At 42.4% G+C, this 25,028-nt stretch overlaps 1 protein-coding gene and 2 long non-coding RNA genes across 6 annotated transcripts in view; 1 reads left to right on the top strand and 2 right to left on the bottom strand.

The window, feature by feature from the left end:
- Window positions 1-1,787: 1,787 nt before the first annotated feature.
- Window positions 1,788-6,177, bottom strand: LOC125320507. Its single transcript, XR_007201139.1, has 3 exons — window positions 6,096-6,177; window positions 5,490-5,684; window positions 1,788-4,802 (listed from the first exon to the last, which is right to left on the bottom strand). It is a non-coding gene; the product is annotated as an uncharacterized LOC125320507 (long non-coding RNA).
- Window positions 6,178-6,372: 195 nt separating this feature from the next.
- LOC125320506 lies at window positions 6,373-14,086 on the bottom strand. 3 transcript variants are annotated; one of them, XR_007201138.1, is made up of 3 exons: window positions 13,753-14,086; window positions 11,817-13,616; window positions 6,373-10,836 (listed from the first exon to the last, which is right to left on the bottom strand). It is a non-coding gene; the product is annotated as an uncharacterized LOC125320506 (long non-coding RNA). The 3 variants fall into 3 exon arrangements; XR_007201137.1 differs by having other exon boundaries at window positions 11,817-11,902; window positions 13,552-14,086; XR_007201136.1 differs by having other exon boundaries at window positions 11,817-14,086.
- A 2,482-nt stretch (window positions 14,087-16,568) lies between these two features.
- Window positions 16,569-25,028, top strand: part of HAPLN1 (hyaluronan and proteoglycan link protein 1) — a 59,013-nt gene continuing 50,553 nt past the window's right edge. The window contains exon 1 of one of the 2 annotated variants that reach the window (XM_048292853.1): window positions 16,569-16,867. The gene's annotated coding sequence lies outside the window, so the exon portion shown is untranslated. The remainder of the gene's footprint in view (window positions 16,868-25,028) is intronic. The other variant, XM_048292854.1, reaches the window with a different exon arrangement.

Here is a 25,028-nt window from a genome sequence, read left to right on the forward strand (position 1 = left end):
TCTTCCAGAAAGAAAGAACACTGACTTCGCAACCAGTCACCAAAACCACCAGGCTTCTGCAAGCAGCAGAAAGAAACCTGCTCTGCCCCTCCACCCCACCAAGATGTGTGCAAGGAGAGGAATTTGTGTAAGATAGGGCATTCCAGACATGTAAACAGCACTGGATGTCTGGCCCTTGATTCCTCCTGCAGCGAAGAAGCTCCAAAGCCACAACCAGCTGAGGAGGAGGACTCAGTGCCCATGGGGTGTGCAGCTTCCATCCCTCATCCTTGCCAATGCCTCCTGGGAGAGCAAAGATGCACAGATTTCAGGGAAAGAACAAAGTTCTCCCTCGCCAGGTGAAAAACTCATCTGGTTTCAGGCAGCCATCCCCACCATAATGGGGTGCTCCTGGATTATACAGAAGGGAGCCATCCATGCTCTGTGTCTCTGTAGTGAAAAACAATTTACAAATTTAGCTTTTGTCCTCAGAATGTTGGGAAAAAATTCTGCCACACCTGTTCTCTGCAAAATTATTCTTCCCACCTTGCCCACACAGGCCCCAGATTGAAATATTTATTGCCTTTCAGTGACCAATTCTTGATAACATGGCCGGGACTGGATGAGCTTAAAGGTCTTTCCAGCCTAAAAGATTGTATGATTTTACTGTATGGATATTCCAAATAATTAACTGTGTGTAGAAGTAGATCTTTAAGTGTGATGTGAAAGGTCTTGAGCAGCAGCAGGGTCTTTGTTCAAATCACTCCCTTCAGGACCTTGACAAAATTCCCGGTAACATGCTAACAATAAAACATATATTAAATTATAGACTTAAGCATATACTAAGAAATAGCCCCAAAACAAGGGCTTATTAATGGAAAACGTCACGCACCACACCCCAAAATACTGTAAGGCTCAGCTTTGTAATGGCTGAGGATGGATAATCCTCACAAATATTCTGGAAAGCACTATAAGTCTTCCTCATTGTCTGTAGGTCTGACACCAGTTTTAATAGTGTCTAGAGCCTTGTTAAGCTGAATCTCCCCTGTTTTTTCTGAGACGCCACAGTAAAAAAACCCAGCAGGAGGGGAACTGTATTTCATGAAAATCTAAACAGGTTTTGAAGAGTTAACAGGAAATGGGAGACAGCAGAGAGCTTTAGCATGAAGGGAGGTGACTCTCTCCTTTTCATGTGGACCACAATGTCATCAGTCAAACGTCAGATCGTCCTGATTTCCCTGCTCCAGAGGAAATTAGGACATTTTCCAAGACATTTACCATTTACCAAAAGCTCTACTTTGATTTTAGGAAAATACCAGCTGTCTTAGTTTGCATTGATGCGTTTTTCTGCCCAGTTATAAGGGTTTTTTTCTTCTTATAAATTAAAAAAAAATAATAAATAATAAGAAAAGGAGAGTGACTCATGAGCAGATGCCATTTTGGAGTAGCCTCTGGCAGACATTGAGATCTCCTGAGAACACCAGACACTCAGGGAGGAATTGCAGAGTAGTGACATTAACACCTTCAGCCTTCCTGAAAGCTCTTTGCCATCTTTCATTTCACTGAGCATCCCTCAGTTCTCCTCCGAGGAAAGGAAAGGGTCTCAGCTCCCTCTGTTGCTCCATCTTCCCAGTTTTGTTTCTACTATGGCCACAATTCCTCTACACACTCAATAATTCAAACTTTTTCCATTGTTTCAAGCTCTCTTCATGTGAAAAATCCTCTGACATCTCAAATGATGTGCTTTGTACTTGAATCTTTATTTAAGACAGGATGACCTTAATATAAAGATTTTCTCTCACTTTTATTTATGATACGGCTCAGAGAGTTAATACTTGTTCAAGCTTTAAGCACTATTTTTATGTAATGAAAACAAGGCTATAAATAAAAATAAAACTAGCTGTCATTTGTCACCTTAAAACTAAACAAAGGATAGTCAGACACCAAGCTTGTACACTTGCAGCATTTTCCCTGACATTCTGGAATTCCTGAAGCATTAAGCACAGAAGTAAAGATAATGCATCTATACATGCAACAGCAGCACTGAAATTTCAGTTTTGTTCTACACATTTTCCCTGATACAACCCACTGCCTTCTTTGCCTCTTTGACCACTGTGGCACAGCCGAGCAGATGTTCCCACTGAGCTTGTCCCCTGTGAGGAGGTCTTTCTCCAGAGTGATCCCAGCTAATTTATAACCCATCAAGGTATATGAAAAATTCAGATGGTTCCTAGTAGTGTTAAGAGAGCTTCCAAGAAGAAATGCCTTTGGAATTCATCTGAGAACAGAACTGGCATTATCTGATATTTCAGTGCCACTCTGCCAGCAGCTGTTTAATATTTTCATATATGCCATTTGCCCTCACTAGAGCATTAGGCTTCCACTTTCCTGGTCTAATTGCACAGGCTTATATTTTGATTTTTTAATATTTCAAGGTTAGTCATTCTCCCATAGGATCTGCTCGGTCTATTACTGAACTGATGTCACTTCAGTACCTACCTACAGAGGAAAACTAAAACTGAGCCATTTAAAGTGCTGCAGCAAGTCGTTTCAAGGAAAGAAACCAAAGTATTTATTTTCTGGTAAATCACAGCTATATTGAAGTCCAGCTACCAAGAAAAATACTGGAAATTATAGCCTGGGCCACAAGTTGTCATGTAAGATTCTTCCAATTCACCTTCCTCCTGTGACTGTGGGCACAAAACCACTGTGCCCTAACTGGAGCTCTGCCCCTCCTCTCGTCACCATTCCATGCTTCACAAATAATCAAACACCCACCAGAACAAACACCAGCACTCAGATGTTTCACCCAGACACCAAAGAGTCAGGAAAATTTTGTCTCTTTCAGTAATGACCAGTAAAACTGGAAAATGGAGGTGGATTCACATCTGTACGTGCTGCATGCATGGGTATAACTGTTCTTATCAATGTGTTCTGACGGTTCTGACACTGTAATGCTTCTCTTTTCCAAAAAATACTTAAACAGTTGGTGAGAACAGACATGGGATTGTGTCAGCTGTGATGAGAACGCTCGTCTGAGAGGTGTGAAAGCTTAATTATTTATTCAAAGCAGTAGGGCTTCAGTGGGAGACCTGAGCAGGCTCTTCTCCCGCCTCTTCCCTCGCTCTCCAGAGCAAGATAGAGACATTTATCAGGGAAATGCAGGTTCACATCCTCCAGGAAATCAGAGAAATCCATCTGAGCAGTTGCTCTACCCCAGCAGCATTTGACATCTCCACCTGTTGACTTTAACCCACATTTCTTTCTTATTTTTGTAAGCAATGCTTGCACGGAATAAAGTCATTTTGGGAGAGTGGAGCCTTTTCCTCCAGGAAAAATGTAACAAATTATGGCTTCATCCACCATGACTTACTTTTTGCTCAAATACCCACCTCAGAAGTCAAATTTAACCCTGCCTCTGCTCATTCTTTTTCCACCCTCTCCCATTAAACTAACAAAACTGGCTGCACATTTATTAATCAAAATTAAGATCTGCTGACATATATGTTATGGAATTTGCAATCAAAAATAATTTTTAACTGATACAGGGTAGCCAAAAAGGAAACTTTGAAAGCTCCATGTTATCTCCATGAAATAGATGAACAACACAAGGCAATCAGTGGATGTTGTAAGTTCAGCTGTGAAAGCATGGGGAAAAAAGTGGACCCACTGTGAAAAATATTCTGAATAATTGTAAAATAATTGTAAAACAGAATCCCAGGAACTGCATAAAAGGTCATGAATGATGCCTGTGAAAAGCCTCAACACATGCAGATGTTAAACACATTTTTTTTAACTGCAATATACAAGAAGTGCTCCTTCTGTTCAATTGGGACACAAAATGTTGGTGAAGAGGGAGGTAGGGAGGAAAAGGGGTAACTTCAGCACTGTAACAGAATAGGACTTGATATTTTCAAGGGAAATCAGCACAGAAGAGAAATGAGCCAGAAAAGTGACTGGGAAAGATTAAGATTGGTGATCCAGAAAGACCCACATATATTTGAAGTGAACATCTGACCTGAGAGGGAGTAACTGCTCAAGGGAACAAAGCAGAGGAAAGGCAAGGGTAGGAAAATCACTCTGACTGATGCTGAAATGCATCATGCTGCTCATTATTAGTTTCCAGCATGCCCTCCTGGGTGAACCCAAGTCAGCACCCAAACTTGGCAAAGCTTCAAACATCATTGTCTAATGTTTGCTGCTGGACATAAAGCAGGAGCTTTAACTGCATCTTCGAATTTCCAGCAGGAGTGTTCCAGGCACTTGTTGCAGGGCAGTGGTGTCCACCCACACAGACACCCACACCATCAAAAGACATGAGATGCTCCAGGTGCTGGGAGAAGTTTAATTGCAGAGCTCTCTCCAAACTAGAATTGCCTCCACAATTGCATACACAGCTTTTTCTGCTGGTTAGCATGAGCAGCTCAGCAAAAGATGAGTCCTTGCAAGGACTTGGCTCAGTGACCTCCCCACCACACTGCACCTTTACACCCTTCCACGCTCAAAAATCCTGACTCACTGCAAGCACAGACCTCCAGCTTCCAGCCAGAGATGCACAATTGCTTCCTGCTTCCCCTGGAATTTTTCGCAGTGCGTTGTTCCATGCGAGTTCACTCCACTGGTGTCCCTCAAAGAGACCCACAGAGCTGAAATGGAACAGGCAATTCTGCTCAGCAGAAGTATCTCTCACCATTCACTAAGAAAAGTCACCTTCTGACTGCTATTCCATTGAGAAAACAGCGCCCCTGTGTTGGTTTTCAGCTGTAGCATCCAGACCTCTTTCACTTTTCCTTTTTCAAATCAAGTCGCTTTTAATTTCTCACCTGTAGACCATAAATGTCTCTTAGCACATACTCAAGACCAGCTGATTCTGTAAGGATGAATATTTTTCTCATACACGAAGATATTAGATATCATGGGGTTTTTTTAACCAAGGTGTGAATTTGTTAGATTTTTTTTTCAGAAGTGCACTTAAGGCCATACTTTGGAAATTTTATTCAGACTGAATTTGTCTTGTTCTGTGAAAGCACTACGTTCATTTTCTTGTGATACAAGGACAACTGGCATCAATACCCTTTACAGAAAGTGAACCTACATAGCCAGGAAGAAAGGCAGGTCTCACAAAAAAATGTGAACGCTAATCTGATCGTAGCCAGCCCATACCAATTGCTCTTTCTGCCTTGAAAGTGTGGCACCAAAATCACAGCATTTTATTTCATTGCACGCCTAAAGATGGCAACAGCATTTTGCCCATCACCTTTAAAAAGACCACCGAGCAGGGGATATTTGATTTAAGATTATGTGATAAAGCAAGTTCCAAGTCAATGCTGTAGGTCCAAAAATAAAATACAGGTTAAACGTAGGTAGCTAAATTCAAAGTCAAATGCCTGTTAGATGGCGAAGTCTCCTTCTCATACCACCCTGCTCAAGGCAGTGCCCTCATTCTGACTTTCTGTTGCCTAATTCAAGCATTTGAATTATCCCTCTAAGGATCACATCACAGAACTTACCACTGAGTCTATTCAGGGAGCATTTCACTGGTCGTGGATCCTCAGTTTTCCACCTAGCAGCAGAAACAGCTGCCTCTCACTTTACTGTGAATCAGCATCACATTGTGCACCAATAGATGTATTTTGCTCTATATTTGATGTTATAACTCTTCCAGCACACTGTACAAGGAGTTAAGTGGCTTCAGAAGTATAAATCTGTTTTTAGTGAAGAAATAATTAGGTAAATCTACAGAAAACATGGAAATTCTTATTATAAGAATAATTGCACACAAATAAGATTATGTGTGCAAAAACCGCCGAATTCTTTCACCACTCTGGACCAGATCTACCTATAAAATTCAGTAATCCTGCTGCATCCAATACCTCATAAACACCTCTTTTTCAAACAACGTAATTTTCTGGTTCCCTAAAATGGAAATTAATCGAGAGCTTCCGTAGTAACATAGAATTTAAATTTTTTTTTTTTTTTTAATTAAGGTTCTTCCTTTGTAGTCCCTAATACTGGACAGCTGCTACCAAGATCAGCAAGTATTCTGACTAACAGAGGCAGAAGAATTTTGGATTATTGTTATGTTTAAGGAATGTGGAGAATATAAAATTCTATACCTCGAAACCTACTTCTTTCAGACTGAGTTTCTGTCCCATGTACTGCTCATCTGCCTTAGTCTGCAGGGCTGAAAAATCTGCTGCCATGAAGAAAATAATGTAATATTTTAATTATTCACTAAATACTTAAAAATACAACAATGTTGCCCTCACTGTTCATCCTTGTTCTAAGAGTTTACTGTGACCATAAAGTTTTTTTCACTGCTGGAAAGAAGGATAGTTCTTTTCACCAATTGCTTTGGTGGTGCTCTCTTGTCACAAAGGCTCCCACAGCAAATGAAGACTGAAGAACAAATTCTTTAATCTCTCTTGGTATTATCCAATAATGCACAAATAATTGGACAAAAAGACAGTATTAGATCCACCTGAAAATTAGTATATGATGCAAGAAAGAACTAAAGAAGGGTTGTTTTTTTATTCACTGTGGCATCTTTCACAGAAATCTTCATTGGTGGGGACAGAAATACTGTCAGGTTCAAAAAAAGACATGCACACACATATACATAGCAATTATTTTTAAAAGTACAAACGAAACAAGCATTTAAAAAATGGCTTTTTAGGTATTTTAGGAAGGCATTTAGGTATGTATTTGTGAATGTTATGAAAACATCACTGTCATTATTCACTGACACAAAATAGTATAAGAGCAACTTTTTTTGTTTGTTTGGCTGGGGTTGTTTTCTTTAAATCTAAGAGTTTTTTTGCAGTTCATGCCCAGCTCAGCCAGTTATTTGCCTACCGCTTGTGGTGAATGGTTTGTGGTACAGCTTGAAAGGAGCAGGGGCTCTGAAGATAGGAAACCCTTTTTTAAATACTCCAATCCTCTTTATAGATCAGGGTGAGGGTCCCTGTGGCTGGAGCTCTGCAGGGTTATATCCTGAACTGCTATTTTAATTTGCATCCTCTACAAATGACAGAAGCCCTCTATTCATTCTGTGTTTTGCCCAGCAAGGCTTCATCACCTTTATTTTTTTATTTATTTATTTTACCGTTTTTCATGTGTTAACTCTGCTTCCTTTCTTCTAGATCCTCTGCAGAGCAGTATTGTACCTTTTAAAACAGATAAATTCTCCTGCTGCTAAGGTTTTACCTTTTGCATTTATTGCAAAAGTATGAGGAAAGCTGGGCTGAGCTGAAAGACTTTTACTGTGTAGGGCTTGGTTTTTAGTAATGTGGCACAGCTCACAACTGTAAAACTTCAGCATTCCAACAGCATTTGGTTCTCCTCATATGAATGGTTTCATAGATTATAACTCAGAATTTATGCAGGTGAAGTTAATTTCAACACTGGTGAATAAGATTTTTCTCCCATTTAAATTGTTTTTCTTAAATAACCATCCTCATTTAAAAAGGAAAAATTCCCTGAATCTGGTCTCTTTAAGACTCTTTTTCTAACTGTGCTCAGAAGACATATTTCCATATGAAAAGGTAAATCATCATTTTCTTATTATATTGATTTTCCACTTACTGTGACGGCAAAGATTTTCAGTCTTCCTAAAAAGAAAATAAAGAAGGATCAAAGTCAACACATTTTTATAACCTGATGAATATTTTCCACACTGAATCACTCAAGAAATTAAAACCAACAGTCTACAGCATTTAAAATCATGGTGTGAACGCACCCCAGTGTACAAATGCTGCACTCCTAGCCATTTAAATTCATTAAGTTCTTGGCAGCACTATCTTATGTGTGCATATGTTTAATTTATTTGTACTGACAGAGACTCCACTTCAAAATACTCCACCAGATAGGGATCATGAGATTGTATCAAAAGTGATTCGCTGGATCTTGTCACAAGTCAGACAAGGTTTTCATCCCTTTTGACAATTTTTCCAAGAACAAGTAAACAGGAAATGAGAATTATTGCATGCAGCTTTCCCTCAGCTACACTGATGGAAACCCTGCATAGAGGACGAGTAAAATTATTTCTGTTGGCCAATATATATACTCAAATAATGAGCATTCAATCTAGCAAATTCAAAAAAAAACCACCACGAAAGCCACACCTGCAGGTAAAAACACTGCTGTCAAAAAAGGAGCATTCTATTACCACAGAAGCCTCCCTGCAGAAAATGTATTAACAGACTCAAAAGACAAAGTGACTGCTTCCTTTGTAGGGAGCCACGCCATCCATGAATTCCCAGCAGCAGCAGCACAAGTTCCACCAGCAGACGTGGAATCACCAGGACAGCTCAACCAGTTGTAGCTGCACCTCCACCCCAGAGCTGCTGCCCCTGCAAACTTTGCCCCAGGACAATCCTTTAACACAGTTATGGGTGGCTGTCACGTTCTTCTCTTTCACCAGCTCATGACAACTCCTTGGAGAAAATATTCCTGGATATCCAGGACGCAAAAACCTTAGTAGACTTCAAGACAATAATCAGAAGTACCTTTTAAGCCATGCAAATGGAAAAAGATCTGTGATACCTTTCACGAGGCATCTCTCCTAAAATATTTTTCAAATATTAACACCTCTCATTTGAGGCACGTCCCATAAGAAACCACAAAGCAGTGCTCAAATAAGGAACTGATATCAGAGCTTCTCATGGTTATTAAAAGATATCCTAGCTATAATTGAAGCCAGGGAGCTACAACCAAGATGATCCTTATTAAAATAAACTAATGAGATTTGACAGAATATGAATTTAAGCCTAAATACCAACAATGTCACAAATGAAATATATTAACTGAAAACCGTTGCATTTGATTTGAGGCCCTATCATGCAAAACGAGAAAAGAGGTCACCCTAAACCTTCAGGGAATCTGTTCTTAGAGAAATTTTAATTTTGTTCACAACCCCTGGGAAGCAAAGATAATGAACTGCCTCGCTCAGAGATGTAAGAGGTGTACCAGTCACACACTGACAGCATTATGGTTCATGTTACCTCCTCTACCTACACAGAATATTCAGCTGAAAAGAGCAGTGATAATGGGGACTAGACAGTGTGCTCCTTTACTCACACTGGAAATCCTGCTTCAATAGGCCTGAGCAAGTGTTAATAATTTCCCCAGAATGAGTGGGACACCAACCCTGTCTCTTGTTTCAGTCACATGCAGAAGGAACGGGGTTTGTACATTGCTAAGTGTAATACAAGAGCTCCTTACAGAGCATGGAAGCTGTAAAATAAGGTAGGGTGAGCCAGTAACTCTTAAAGGAGTCCCTGGGTCACCTCCTGACAGAAACTTGTAAATGCAGATGTCTGAGCCTTTTGGATGCCGTGGGAATGCCAAAAATATTCACCCATCCAAACCTGGGACTACATGCGCAAACCCAGGCAATCCCACACTCTAACAGAAAGCGACCAAAAAGTGTGTCACAGAGTCAGTCCAACACACTCCTGGGACATCTGGCCTCAGAGTGTGAGCCTCGAGGGCTCTGCCTCTGCACACCAGCTGGTTTTGTGCCCTGCTGTCCACTGCCTTTCTGACAGCCAAGTGGCTACTGCCTCCTGCGTGGGGTCCACGATCCAAACTCCTCCAAAGCTAAAATCCTTGGAGGCACTGCTGTTTGAGTATACCTACAACTCCCCACACTTCCACATGCCTCAGAAAACACCACCCAGAGCAAGAGAAGTGCTCTGCAATGCTGCAAGCCCTGCAGCACCATCCCAGCCCAAAGGCACAGAGCTGGTCCCGGCACAAGCCAGGACCAGACACCAGTTACCCAAGGCCTCTGGCACAGCCTCTGCCTGCAAAGCAGGCGCTTGGGAATGTGCCACTGGAAAGCTGAGCTGCCTCTTTTTACACTGGGACAAGCAGCTGGTTAGAAGCTGCACTCAGATTGCTCAGTGGTTGTTTTGAAAACTGGCCAAAATCTTGCCTTCAGAGTTTTGGTGCTGCTTGGGAGGACATGCAGCAGCAAGCAAAGAAACCTATTTCTAGTGGCTTGAGTTGCCTGGTAGTTCAGTGATAAAAAGTGTCTTTTTCTGTCTGAGTGGCTTGAAAGATGGCAGCACAGTCATTTTAGCAGCATTTTGTTGATGATGGTCCAACACTGAGCAAAAACTTGCTCAGTTTTCCACATAAAAATACCATTCCATGGACTCTCTTCAAATTTTGAGAGCACCACAATTGCCTGAAATCACATGGTTCATGATATTGAATACCAAAATTCAGTCGTGCTCGTACAGATTGAAAAACGTCACCTAATCTGTGTGGGAGACTACCTGTGATCTTTGTGGGATGATACAATCCCCACACACAGAGAAATCCTGACTTTCCAGCAGTTACAGTGGACATTCACTGGTGGTTTCTGAGACTCAGCCAGCATTGCAGTCATATGTGTAACTTTAAAAAATGAGTGGTAAAAGCAAATCAAGTCATTTACAGGAACTGATGGTTTTCTTTCCACTTATCTGAAAAATCAGTGTTTAACACAGCAGAAGTTGGTAGTTTGCCTTTAAAAGTATCTTACCCACTACTGAACTTGTTCAGTTCAAAGATTGCCTTCAATATTTTCCTTTTATCACTTTCTAAAACTGATTTCTGCTACCTAATGGAATAAAACTTGCTCATTTCTGGGGTATGCAGAGCAGGAGCACTCATGACACCCATGAGATCTGCAGTAGGTACGGTGAAAATGCAAAGTATTTTGCTAATTTGAGTGCGGGTGACAGAAAATTCCCTGCTTCTGCTTAAACACTCTTCATTACAAAGTCTTGCTCCTCATCTTCCTTCTTTTCTTCCTTCTTGGCTTCTTGATCACACTCCACTTCTGTCCCACGAATTCGCCTCCAGGGTCTATCAGGAAAACAGAAACATAATTAAGAGCAAAACCTTCTGAGCTTACAGAAGATGAGAAAACACACTTAGCCTGGCGCGTGGAAGAGGCCCAACTACTTGTGAGATGCAGCACGAACAGCAAAAGAATTCTCAGAAAAGCCTGGACACAGCCCAACTTGCTAATAAGTCAAATCAAATTCCAAGGCAAGGCAGAGATAACACAGATCAGAAGACAAAAATCAATGAATATTCTGGAGAGAGCTGTGTAAAGATTGCGTGATGAAGTGCTACGTCAAAAGTGTGTTTATATGAAAATGGTTCTCCTCATACAATCAGGCTACATGGAGACCATGCAAATTCCTTTCACAGAGCCCATGCATCTGTCTCCAGAGAAAGTGATGGTAGAAGAGAGATAATCTGAATTTTTTTTGCAAACTTTTTTTTTGGCATTCCATTTCTTAAGCAGTAGAAATGAGAATACTGTGAAAAAAGGAAAAGATTATGTAGCCAGGAGTATTAACGAGCTCTCACTGAAACCTGACAACCAGTCTGAACAACCTCATAGTGTAAAAAGCCCAACTTGTAAAAAAGAAAGAGAAAACACTGTAGACTGAGGATCTATAAATAATCTCAAATGGAAAGCTGCTGTTCAGCTGGCATAAAATAATTTCCTTTATTTTCAGTCACTTTGGAAAACCGGTGTTTTAATATATTTTCTTTTGATTACATAATTGTTGAATGGATGTTGCTTGGTTTGTCACCATATTTGTATTTCTCTTCTATGTTTTTCATTCTTTTTCAGTAAAAAATTTGCATGAATGTGTAGGGTTGTTTCCAGAAAAAAAAAAAACATAAATAGAAAGAGTATGTTCTGCTGCCTTTTTTTTCCTGTAGATTTCAGTAGCTTCTTACCAGTGACTCACAGTGTCCACCCTGCTGAAATTTCCAGGCAGAGGAAGTGCATAACTCACATTTTTCATTATATTATTAGCTTTTACCTGACATACTCCTCAGTGGGATCAAGTGTGCTTGGTTTCTGCTGCCTGAATCCTTCCCCTTTCCTGGATTCAGAGTGAGCACCTCCCTGCAAATGAAATTCACGGTGAGTGGCCACAGGCAGAGTGAAGGAGGGGATGTCTGGGGTGCCCTGGGGACCAGCATCACGCAGCAGATCCATTACTGCTCTGCAAGATCCCCACAGGAAGAGTGATGGTGAAACTTGAAGACAACTGGCAACAAAAGAGGGCTGAGAACCTAAAAGCAGTTGCAGAGAGAAAATGGACTATACATCTCTCACAGGACAGAAATCTTCCTGCAGGAAGATGTGCCTGGCAGTGTTTGCTAACTCCTGATTTTTCTGACAAATCCTAAATGCGTCTCGCTGCGTCACTGAGGGACTCTAATTTTTATATCAGTTGTGTACATTTATGGTTTTATCTCCTTTTCCTCCCCCCGCCCCCCCAAAAAACCCTCACAGGCACCAAGTAGCGTGATTTGAAAATTTTTAAGAATTTCATGATGGCAGGACTTTTATGAGTTTTAAAAGCAAGTCACGCAAGAGGAGAGCAAGGCAAAATCAGACAAGTGATGAACCTGTTAAAAACAAAACCCTGAAACTCTTCCTCTCGTGCTCTTTAGGTTTATCTGGAAGATTATGCTTTAGCTGCTGTTTTCCCAGTATCCTTCCCCTGAAAGCCTGAATAATAGCCAGTTTTAAGTGGCACCAGTGGGAGTTTCCAAAACCCTTTTTCATTGTAGTCCAATACAACGTGAATGACAACACTTGCTTTTTCAGAGAATGCTGTCTTTGCATCCATTTTAAAAAGAAAAAATTCAAAAATCTTTCATAAAATGATACTGAATGTTCATTTTTTGAGTTGTTGCTGTGGTCTGAGCTGCCAGGAATAACAATCAGCAGGCCTGTGAAGTTGCCCGTCGTGACAGTGCTCCTAGGTAAAAGCAAACCTCATATCCGTTCATCTTATCTGAGCTGGATTTAAGCAAACAGCTTTCACTCTGCACCCTTTCATGGTCAGATACTGGGAGGGGAATAAAAGGAAAAAGTCTAAACTATGCTTGGAAGAAAGGCAATAAACATCCTTGATCACTATTATAGATACAGTTAGTTAATGCCTCCCGAAGATGATGGATGTGCACGGAGCAGTGCTCTGCATGTGGAGCAGCTCTTCAGCTGGAGTTAACTCCACATCACTCAAAAAACCCTCCACGGGATTGATACAGAAACATCACTATCAAGATATGCAGATTAGGCCCCCAAAAGTGTCAGAACTGTATGAAATAAGGGGGGTTTTTTAACCTCTGTTGAGTGCTAATCAGGCAAGTTCCTCTGAGACAGTGCACTAGCTCGTGTCATGCTGAGCAGAGCTTTCAGTTTTAACCCAAAATTCCTGCAGAATTGTATCTATCTCATCAAACAAAGCTTATAAATTAAAATTCATCTTATTTTAAACCTATGCCTTTGCTCTACAAAACTATAACATCTCTCTAGTGCTTAATACATGGAAACACACATATTGCCCCAAAATGACATTCCTCTAGCCCCACATCTGGCTCAGCAATATTCAGCTGTGGGTGCCTGAAGGATGACTATGGAAAAGCTAGCAAAAAATCAGCTTTCCCCAGATACATCTCCTTGGTATCCAGCAGCTCAACACCGCTATATTATCTGGTCTTAAAACCACCAAGGGTGCCAGAGTTAATTTTAAGATTTACCAGAAGGCTTTATGCTAAGACTTTGTGATGTTTCATCCTCTTCATTACCTGCACCTGACTTATAACTGGAAAAAACACAGTGAAAAACCACACAGGTTCACTTTGTGGGGCGGTTTTGCTGTTTCTTTTGGTTTACTGTGTCTAATAAACCAAAAAGAGGGCTCCTAAACCAAAAACAGGGCTCCTAAAAGACTTACTGACCCAAACCCCACAGCACAGGGTGTAGATGAGCTGGAGTCTCTCAGCCCAAACCCACTGCAAATAAAACGAGTAAACAACCCAAAGAGGAGTCCTGGGGAAATAAACATCATGAAACATGACAGCAGTGAAAAAACTCGGCAAAATGCCCATTTTGGGTCACTTTCACTGTGCTGGGGGGGGGCTCCAGCTCTCGCAGCAGCATCTCGCCACGGTGGGGAGGAACAGGGTGGGGACAGCGAGGCGAGAAGGGCCCCGAGGATGGGAACGGGAGGGGGACGCCGTCCCAGGCCCGCCCTCTCGGGTGTCCCTGGAGCGCTGTGCCGAGGCCCCGCCGCCTACAAACCGCCCCAGAACCCACCCTGCATCCCGCCCAGCCTCCCTCATCCCGCATCCCGCCCCACGTCTCGCACCCCTCATCCTGCATCTCTCATCCCTCATCCTGCACCCCGCATCCCTCATCCCGCATCCCTCATCCCGCCCCACATCCCACATCCCGCCCCACATCCCGCATCCCACATCCCTCATCCCACATCCCTCATCCCACATCCCGCATCCTTCATCCCGCATCCTTCATCCCGCATCCTTCATCCCACATCCCGCATCCTTCATCCCACATCCCGCATCCCTCATCCCGCATCCCTCATCCCGCATCACGCCCGCCCGCGGGGCCTCGCGGCTCCTCCCGCCCCCGTCCCTCTCGCCCCGCCGCCGGAGGTGTTTTCTCGCCGTGCCCCATCAAAGCCCCTTCTGTTATTGAAATCTGAGGCCGCTTCCTCCGCGGCGGAGGCGGCGGGCGGGAGGCGGGGACGGACGGGCGGGCCGGGCTCCCGCTGCCCCGAAGAAACGTCCCTTTGTTCGGCCGGGAGGGGCCGGTGCCGCCCCACACGGGGCTCTGAGCACCCCCTCGGCCCCGGCCCCAAGGCGGGTGGGCAGCCCCGCCCGACCCCCGGGGTGCCCCAGCACGGGGGGACCCCCGAGCCACCTCGGTGCCCCGGGGATGGGGACCCAGTCCCCGGCCGTGTCCGAGCATCCTTGGTCCCTAAATACCTCCGCTGTGGCCACCTGCACCTCGTTATTTTACACCAGAGAAATGCATTGCACGCCTTTTTTTTTTTTTTTTTTTCCACTTTTATTAATAACCACAAACTAATACCCTGATACTTCTTTCTCTCAGGCACAGGAGGGATTTTTGGGGCGTCCTGTGCAGGGCCAGGAGGTGGACTCGATGATCCTTGTGGGTCCCTTCCAGCTCAGGATGTTCCATGACTGTAGACAGAGCCCTGTTTATTTGCCTGGGGGTTGTTTTATTTTTGTTTTATTTTTCCTTCCAGTGGGATGTGCTGTGAAGTCGCCGATGAGGCACAGCAGTGGTGACCCCTGCTCGGTGACGCTGGTGAAACCCACGTCCCCTCAGATGTGCCTCTGCACCAGGATGTGTCAGGCTCTGGCATTTCCTGATCAAGCAGGATTGATGGGCTGCAGCCTCTTTTGATGGTGCAGGCTGAGAGTTTGACACCCACAATGATAAAAGCTTAGCAGGGTCCAGGCTGGAAAATGATGTTGGAGATTTGCAGTGGGTGTGACACAGTCACACTCTTCTGTTTAGCATTGGAGAGAGAGCTGGTGGGAGGGAGGGGGAGAGGGAAAAGGATAAAATTAATCCAGAAGATCAAGTTGGCTGGACCACCTGCGCTTTTTAATCCATCAGATTTTAGAGGTTAAGAATTCCACATATATTTCCTACTGCTGTTGGGAGATTTAGACATCAAGAACTTCATTTTTCTCAAGTGGAGGAAAGTAACACCTGCTTTACAAAAACAACATTATTTGAGCCCAAATTTGCCAACCTGTAGTACATCAACAAGGCTGGGCCTTTTTTTCCCCTGTTCCTTTCAACTGCTGTTGTTTGATTTGGTTTTAGTTGGTTGCTTTCTTTTAAATAAGACACATTTAGAGTCACAACAGTGTCCCCACCTTTCACCTGCAGTTGTAAGATGTGAGGTTTGACGTGTGTGCTTTTCCTGCCGTGGCATTCAGGGGGTTAAAGCCACACACCCCACGGATTTTAGCAGGCTCCTTTGGGGTTGTGTGTCTCCTGATGTGAAGTGGACAACAACACAGAAGTTTTTGACGCTGGAGGAGTACTTTGGCCTGGGGTGGTGTTTAGAATTTGCAGAAAGTCTTGGGATCAACAGTTGCTGGGATTTGGTGATGCCAGAGCTCTGAGCAAGGTGTGTTCTGGTTTTGGGGTGTGATAAGAGAAGCTGGGTTTGTTTCCTAGGTTAATAATTCTACTGGAAGTTGGGGGTAAAAGAAAAACAGGAGGGGATGCTGTTATGTCCAGCTGTTTCCACCCCACTACAACCCCCCCAGACCTTTCCTGCATCACTTTCTCGCCGTCTGAAACCCGGGTCCCACCCCCAGAGTTAATGGGAGTGTGGGGGGTAAATCAGGAGCGGGGGCTGGGAGCGGGCAGAGGCAAGTGGTCAGAAGTGTCATGTTTCTCAGGGTGCCACACACCCTAAATCCCTAAATTCAATGGTCTCTTCATGAGGAACACTACCAAATTCTTTCTTTTCTCCCCCTTTTCTTTTTTTTTTTTTTTTTTTTTTTTTTTTTTTGCCTTAAGCCCCGTGTAGTTTTTAGCTCAGGACTTGTTGCAGTCGAGAGAGGCTTTTTTAGGTGCGGATCTGGGCGGGCTGGTCCTGAGGGGCGAGGGCAGGGACCTGGAGGGAGAGGGCAGCGTGCCGGGACGGGGTGGGTGTGTGTGGGTGTGTGAGCGAGAGGGAAACCGCGTGGGTGGGTTTATTTTTTCCTCCCATTCCTGGGGTCTGAATGGGAGCACGTTGAGCTGTAATTAAGACATCTTGGAGGCGTACTTAACTCATGACGTGTTGCTTTTCTTTTCCTCTCGGTGAGAAAGTGGCTCTCTCTTCCCTGAGTCAGGTCCTCTGCCACCCAGAGCCACAGAGAGACACTCGGAACATAGACACACACACGCGCACGCTGACTTAAGGTGAGCACCAAAAAACTTCCTCCTGCACTTTGCTGCCCTCCGTTTCAAACTGCTGGAGAGGTCTGAGAGCATCTCAACTCGCAGGGAGCTCTGCGCAAGGTAAAAAAAAAAAAAAAAAAATCAAACTTTTGGGAAAGTTTTTGTACTCCTTTGCTGCTGCGAGTCGGATGGGGACCCTGCAAGCAGCGCCTGTGGCATCAGCTGCAGGGCTGCCTGAGCTGGAGGGATTTTTGAGCGTTCTAATTTGGCAGCTGAGGCGGGGGGCGAGGGTGAAAGACGGATTGAAACTGGCTAACTTCAATGTCTTTGACTTTTAAGTGCTCTGTGTTTCCAAAGGAGGGATCATGTTGCAACTGCAGATTCCCTCTGAAAGACAAAAGTTGTATACTTGTGCTCCGTGGCTTCCTCCTATGGGATTATTCTTCTCACAGAGATGTGTCTTTTTTTTAGAAGTATTTCTCCATCCTTTCAGATGCTTTTAGAAGTTTTCAGGATGTAGGAAAAAAAAAGAGCATGGTAGACTGAACAAATGTTTCACGGACTGGAAGCAGAATCTGCACAAAGTACTGCCCATCCAGTTAGAAGCCAGAAGATTTTGATAAGATGTGATATGTTACATACTGATGTCATATTTGGCTATTTATTGTCAGGGGAAGCCTGAATACCATTGGGCACAGGTCTCCGTACCATCTCCACTCACTGAGAAAGTTGGGATGCCTCAGCATTCGACAAGTGTAGCTGGTCCAGGGCAGTGATAACTGCATCTTTTTACTGCCTGTTTATTCAGGGCTTGGGGTCAAACCCATATAAAGGTGCCATTCGAAACGTTTTTCATGGCAAAGCTCCTTGTGTGGTAGGTTTAGATAGCCAGGGCTGGAAAGCTTTTGTGTGTTTGAATTAAGGAGGTTTATTGCTGTTTGTATATAATTAGTGAGGGTTTAATTGCTGCTGGGGTCTTTCAGGGCAAGAAAGTTGGTGCCATATATGTTGCTGCTTGATGTCATGTAAGTGATACAACACCTTCAGGAGACTCTGGGGGCCTGGCAATGTGCTCAAGAGAATCGTGCAGGTGATTAACAGCTCTGAGTTTGTATTAATGGCTATCAAGATTGTTTAAGTGCCTAAATGTGGAAAGAAGGAACCTGGAAAGAGCCCTGTTGTTCTGTTAGGAATATGGATGATGTGGTAGTTGAAACCACAGATGAAGTGAGGCCACGTAACTATGGATACAGACCCTCTCAATAAACACAGCTTCTAGAGACAGGTTACTTCCAGCACGTGGGGAAATATATATCACAATCAGCAAAATCATCACCAGCTCCTGTGGGGAAGGAACCAGGGGTCTGCAGAACTGTGCCAAGGTGTGCCAGGCAGGAGGCAAAGTCCTCGTGCCACGCACAAACAGCTCTAGTTTTCTGGGGGTTCTGTGTCTGATCAGGGCTCCTGTAAAGCCCAGCTGGGCAAAGCTGTTCTGAGAGAGTTGCCTGAGACTCCAACCCCTACACACCCACCTATGTTAGTGTCGAGGGGAAAGGGAAAAAGGAAAAATGCAGAAAGGAACAACAACAACAACAAAACCTGAAACAAACAGTTTGTGATGCTTTTCAATGCTACAGTTAAAGCAAAGTGGGGGGAAAATGTAGAGAGCAGCTTTTTCAAGTTAAACCCCCAAAAATGTCAATGTAGTAATGAAGACACTGCTGGTCTTCATGGAAATTTTGCCAAAGGGCCAATTCCTTCAAAGCCTTCCTAATAAGATTCCTGAATGTATAAGCAGATTCAAATAAGAAAGAGACAAAAAACCATCAGGAAGAAAAGTGGTGTCCACGGTCGTGTCCCTGTCAGAGTCTCACAGCACAATTCACAGCAGAGCATCCTCTCAGCACAAACCTAGCAGGCTCAGTTTCCTCCCAGTGCCAGTGAGCCTGGTTAAAACAACCCAAGATAATAAAAAGAAACCCAAAAAACCCAAACAAACAAAACTCTGCAGAAGTACAAAGTTTTGGGGTAGGAGGAGAAGATGTTTCAGGAGAGGATGGAGGGTTTCTGTTGCATTACAGTTCTTAAAATTGGTGAGAAGAGCATTTTCCACTGTAGGTTCCCCCAACATTTCTGATTTTATGCTGGTATGTGACTAAAGGGCATGTTTTTGTCCACTGTTGGTGACAGCTTGGAGCCAAAAGAACTGTTATCAATATTTATTTACTGAAGTCACTTAACCTCCTTACCCCTCGGTAAAAAATCTGGAAGCAATACGGACAACCCTTTAAAAGGTGTTTCGAGATCCTCAAGTGAAGAGAGACTTTGCAATTGCTTACATTTAAATACATTAGAAGTTTTCCAATTCGCTGCAAGGATTAAAGTGTGAAAACTGGAATTAATGTTTTCTGCTTTTCATTTGCTTTTTCACTGAAGCAGTACTTAAACTATTCCTGGAAGTTGAAATATTTTGCATTTCTGTTTCACTGTACACCTGTGTATTTCGTTGCTTAAACTCTAGGAAAATGAAAAGTTTTGTGGGGAAGAAAAAGTTACTTTCATAAGACAGGCTTGCTTCTGTTGCTTGTGAGGAAGTATTAGACATTCTGTCTCCGCTGGTACGAACTGTAGCACACAGTGCTGCACTTGAAAAGGCAGCTTGTAACTGGCAGGTAACAAAATGTTCTTTGGGGTAAAAAAAAAAAAAAAAAAGAAATTTAAAAAAAATTTGAAAGTCTTGAATATACTTAGGATTTCAATCAATGGTGTTTAAGGAGGATTAGAGGAAGCAGCTGGCTAAACAAATATTAGGTGTAGAGTGGATGCAGTGGTATAAATTAATAATGCAGCTCTTTATCTGCTGTATGAAAGAGAGGTTTTGTGGCGATAAGGCAGCTCTAACACGATCTCTGGATGCCACCTAGTGGATATTGCCGAGCCTTTTGGCAGAGTCTTCGTAAATTTGCATCATCTGTAACTAATTCAGGCGCAATTTAACTGCAAGTGGTCACTTTTATTCACCTTTACCATTAAAAAACAAAATCAGCTAGTTTTTTTTGTTTGTTTGTTTTTCTTTAAATTAGATTTTATGGGGGGGTTATCTCTGTGTTTTAAGTGCTTATTAGGTCTGATAAAAAATCAGTTCAGCTTTTATTTGTAATTTGCCGCTAGCATCTATTTGCAGAGACTTTTTAAACCCCTCAGTAACAAACAGCCACAACTTAGTAGTCAGTTTGATGCACTGAGCTGTTAGTGTAAAAGTGAAGACATTTCTGTACAAATACTGTGTCAGGGGAAGCTGTGTCTAGCAGCAAGGGTTTCAAAGCTCCTTCCAAAAGTCTTTTATCACATAGGATATGCTTTTTTTTAACCCCCTTTCCATTTTTTTCCCTGAATATTGTGTCAACGATAAGCACAAATGAAGTAAATGTATTATTTCTGGTAGCTGAAAAAAGGTTGTAAATCCCTTTTTTTTTTCCAACTGCCATTTTTCCCCACCTTTCTCAGATGTCACACTCACCACTTCAGTTGTCTTTTTTACTGGGGAAAGGAAAATTGTTTATTTAACAATTATAAGGATTGTTTACTCAGTGGTAGGTATCCAGGTGCTATCGGTTCTCATAGCTCCGAAAAGGATCCCATCCAACAACGAGGTTTTAAGCAGGCAAACGTGCACCTGGATATACTTTGTGATGGGATTTATGGTATATGGCCAACTTACAGGCTTCTACTTCCTCAGCTTTTCAAAAATGTCACCATCAACACAGCTTCCACTGCAGCCACCCCCTAGGCCTGCAGACGAGGTGAATCCATGGCTCATTTTTAAAATAAGTGCCACAGTGGCTGTTGGAGCAAAGAATTATTAAAACACATGGCAAAGTCAAGCTCGCCGTGCTTCACTTTCTCCTCGTTGCCATCCCTGAGCAGGAGATCAAACCTGCTGGTCACACTCAGCAGAACAGTTCCTGTGTCCTTCTCGTTCTGCCAGCTTTGGAAACACACTTTTTGTTTTCTTTACATTAAGACAACGGGATGGGTGTCTCAAACATGACCAGTAGCTCTGAAAAAAAAAAGCATTTAAAGCCTGCATGGAGAAGCCACACAGCAGCAGTGTGCATTGATTATCCTGGCATCTTTTCCCAAGACCCACACGAAACGTTGCCACAGGAGGTTGTTAACACAACCATGAGTTAATGGATAAAGTCTGCTGTTCCATTAATCAGGAAAAGTTTATGAATTAAAGAGTAAGAACGCAAAATACCACAGCAGCAAATGGACTAATTGACTCAATCCTGTGCTTCCTAGGTGACTTACCTTTCCTTTCAGCTCTACCCAGCCTGGCGCTGTGAATCACAAGGGCTGCTAATGGAAAGAAACACAAACCTTATTAATGAGAGTCTTTGCAAGGCCACTGAGCCTCTCCTGGGACCAAGCTTTCCACTGGCACACAGCGGCACTGCCGCTTCCTGGAGCAGGGCATGTCAGGGCAAAACCTGCATCACTAATGGCCTGGCAGAGCAGGAAAAAAAGTCATGAGGCAGAAGAATGTCCCTGGATGTATGTGTCTCGCTCCAGAAAATGTCATCTTGGCATTTGCCTTACTGCAGGAGACCATCCTCTTGAGACATCTTTCCATTAATAACATCTTCTAATTACCTTACGCACGTGCAGCCTGCAAGGAGCTTGTGGGCCACGGAGGCAGGTTGGATTGGAAATGCGTTTGACAGAAACCTTAAGCAGTAAGGAACAGGAGTTTCGATGTAAAAAGAAGGAAAAGTTAGAATTATTTGGGTTGGAAGGGGACTTAAAGGTGCTCCAGTTCCAGCTCCTCTGCCAAGGGGTCACTTAGAGGTAATTTAAATTTGGGGTTGATCGCTTTTGCTCTGTGTTTTTGCAAGTATATTAAGGTATATTAAGGGGGTTTTTTGCATGTAATATGTTAATTAGCACTGCTTTGTGTCGTGGTACCTGATACCTAAAGCTAATACAGCTTATAAAGATAGCTGGTACCTAAATTGTTAACAAGTGTTAGTGAACTATGCCATGAGGAATACCTACACCTACTGCGATTAACACTTTCTTATGTTCAGAATTCCTTTCCTGCAGTGGTGCCTACACACACAGAGCAGTGGCAGCCTCTGTGCATCTGCTCTGTGAGATTCTGGTCCAGAAAAACCAGAGATAATCAACATTACTCATGTCAGTAACTCGGCGAAATCAATAGAAACCCAAACAGGCCTCAGTGAATAAAACTATTCATCCATTTGCATATATAGTATCACACATGGCTGATCAGGAAGCAGCTCATAAAGCTCCAAGCTGCAAATCTGTTTAGTTTTATAGATACAAGCAGGTATAAGTTGGTGTCAAGAAAGCATTAAGCGAAACTGTGCACATTTGCAACGAGTAGAGGAATCAAAGCCTGCACCTATGGAAGAAGGACATGATCAATGTAGGGGAAAAAAAGCTTTCATTGCTAAAATAACTTCCCAAAATCTCCAGTCAATAATGAGTAACTATCCATCTATTCATTAACATGCTACACTCCAGTATATTTATGTGGTTGTTGGTTGGGGTTTTGTTCCATAAACATATTTTCAGGCAAAAAAGAAAACCACCCCTGAGCCACATAAAAATAATGCTGCCCAGAAATAGGAAAAGCACGCTGCAAAATGTGAAAACGCTGGAGTGTTGGGCCCAACCAAGAGATTTATAAGAACCATATCAGAGAAAAATAACGTTACAGGTTGTGTGGTAGTTCTGCTGAAATCGCAGCGATGCACAAGTGGTGCAACTACAACAGACCATGATGGTGTCACCATTTTCTGATCACACTGCTTATGGCTTGAGGTGATTTGCTCAGCTTTTTTAACACCCAAGATGCTGTACACACAGCAGAGGAAGTCTGGGACTTTAATTTCGTGTTTAACCTGAAATACTTTTGTGCACACTCTTATTTTCAAAAAAACTACATTTCCAGATTTTCAAATATCTGAAGCAAAATGTCACGTTTTGCTGAGTCTCTGTAACTTGTTTTTCTAATAGCTTTCATTATATAGATATAAAATGTGTACACAAGACACAATTCAGCTTTTGTCAGCAAGTCTGGCAGGCAGACGGATCTTTTGGTTTGGGTTGAGTTTTTTCAGTCGCTGTATTTATTCTTTGATTGGTTTCATTAGAAATCATTTACAGTGGTGCACTGTAAGCAAACTTGAGGATCCTAAAGTTCTTTCTCCAACCTAGATAATTCTAAAAAGCTGTGTAAATGCAGTGACTGTGTGTCTGGTGGTGCCTGTGCTGCTGTGCCTGGTCACATTTAAAATGTGATGTCATTTTGATGTGTTGTGGGGACTTCATGGTCACCTCTGTGAGCCAAGAACCAAGGAAAAACAGCAAAGATGTCGATCTCCCAAGTGTTTTCTAGACTTTTGCCCAGCTGAAAAAGCAGACAGGGAGAACAGCAATTCAGCTATTGTCATTGATGCAATAAATGTAACCAATGGATGGGTAGTTGCTCCCAGTTTCCAGGCATTTGATGTGTTTTCCCCCAAGAGCAGGCTAAGAGAAGCATGCAGCCACTACATTCTTTTCCAAAGCAGCCTCCATAGCTGGTTCCATCTGCATTTTAGTGTAAGCTCCACTCTGATCAAACCAGAACACCTTTCAACCAGGCCATTTCCCCAGCAGGATGGCAGAAGGGCAGTGGCAAGTTTAACATCTTCATAAACTAGCTGGGGAGATATTTTCCGGACAAAACTAGTGTGACGTGTTTTCAAAACTGGATAGGTAATAAACAGCTCACTGTGACAACAGGAGCACATTTCGAATGGGGTTTTGCCAGGGCTGGTCAGCATTGGTATTCTTCAAGGTTTTCATTGGTGACTTGGATAAGGAAATAGAAAATATGCTTAGGTTTTCGGAAAATGCAAAGTAGGGAGAGACTGAATTATTTTGGAATCTGTGCTTTGAAGTTTTAATGGTTTTGCCTGACTGGAGAAAAAAGAAAAGGGGAATGTAATGTTTTCACAAAAGAGAGTGTGGTAAACTGGTAAACATACAAAGACACTTCAGCATCTAAACAGGCAGAAAAATATTTAACAAAATCTAAAAAGAAAAATGAGAGTTCACACTTTGTGGCCCAAATCATAACTCTGTTCTTGAACAAAATAATTCAAATATAAGATCTTTGCAGAAACAGTTCAGCCCAATCTGACTTCAAAACTCATTTGGGTTCACAAACTTGAAAATTATTTGTTTTCAATCAATCATATTCTGCAAATCTGAGTCAGAAGAGGCATCCTCACTTGTGAACATTACTGTGCTGAGTGATCCATTTTACACACCAAGTTGACAGAAACTTCACATTTACTGTTTCTGAAGACATATCAAGCAGCAAAAATTATGCAGAGAATTATGAGATGCTCCTTAAATATGACTTTGCCAAGGATTTAAAAAATATTTAAAAATAATATAATATAATATAATATAATATAATATCGTTCTTATATTACTGGAATATTATAATTATCATATTATATTTTATAATATAATAATATAACATTATAATATAAAATTATAAAACTATAAAAAGTTAAACTACCACACTGAGGGAAAACTCTCTAAGTGTCAAGAGAAAGCACAGACATTCATTTCCAGACCAGGACACCCAGGTCCTGTCAAGCCATATTTTAAGAGTGACTTATATTTGCTGCCTCTGATGATTGATAGAGATTCTTTTATTTTATCTGAGGAGAATTGGTTGATTTCTGCATCATTACTGAATTACTGCAATTTGTTTGTTTGGACTTCAGCCTTTTCCTGGTATTGTACTGGGGAAATGTGGCTTTACTTCCAGCTGGTTAGGGGTTCCAGCAAATCTATATTTATTCCTGTGACTTTCAGAGTGCAAAATAATCATATCAGGAAACAAACCTCCTTCCACATGCAATGATATCCATCAACTCTTCATTATTATAACTTCTGAAACTGCCACAAAATGATGAATGAACAACTCTTATGCTTTTTTCTTTAAATTACATATATATTTGTGGCAACTTTCCAGTTGATATTGAGCTTATCACGTAAAATAAAACAAAATCTTACAAAGGTAAGTGTAAAAATGGTGACCACATGGTGGAGGGCAAGAGCTCACCCTGAGAAATATCTAAAGAGAGGGAGGTGGAGGTCTCTAATGTGGGACCACACCATCCTCGAGGTCCTTTGACACCAAAGAGCCAATTTGACATATTTTTTGTGTCAGGCTTGATTGTTCCCTTAA

Source organism: Corvus hawaiiensis, chromosome Z (assembly GCF_020740725.1).
Source record: "Corvus hawaiiensis isolate bCorHaw1 chromosome Z, bCorHaw1.pri.cur, whole genome shotgun sequence".
Lineage (NCBI taxonomy): Eukaryota > Metazoa > Chordata > Aves > Passeriformes > Corvidae > Corvus > Corvus hawaiiensis.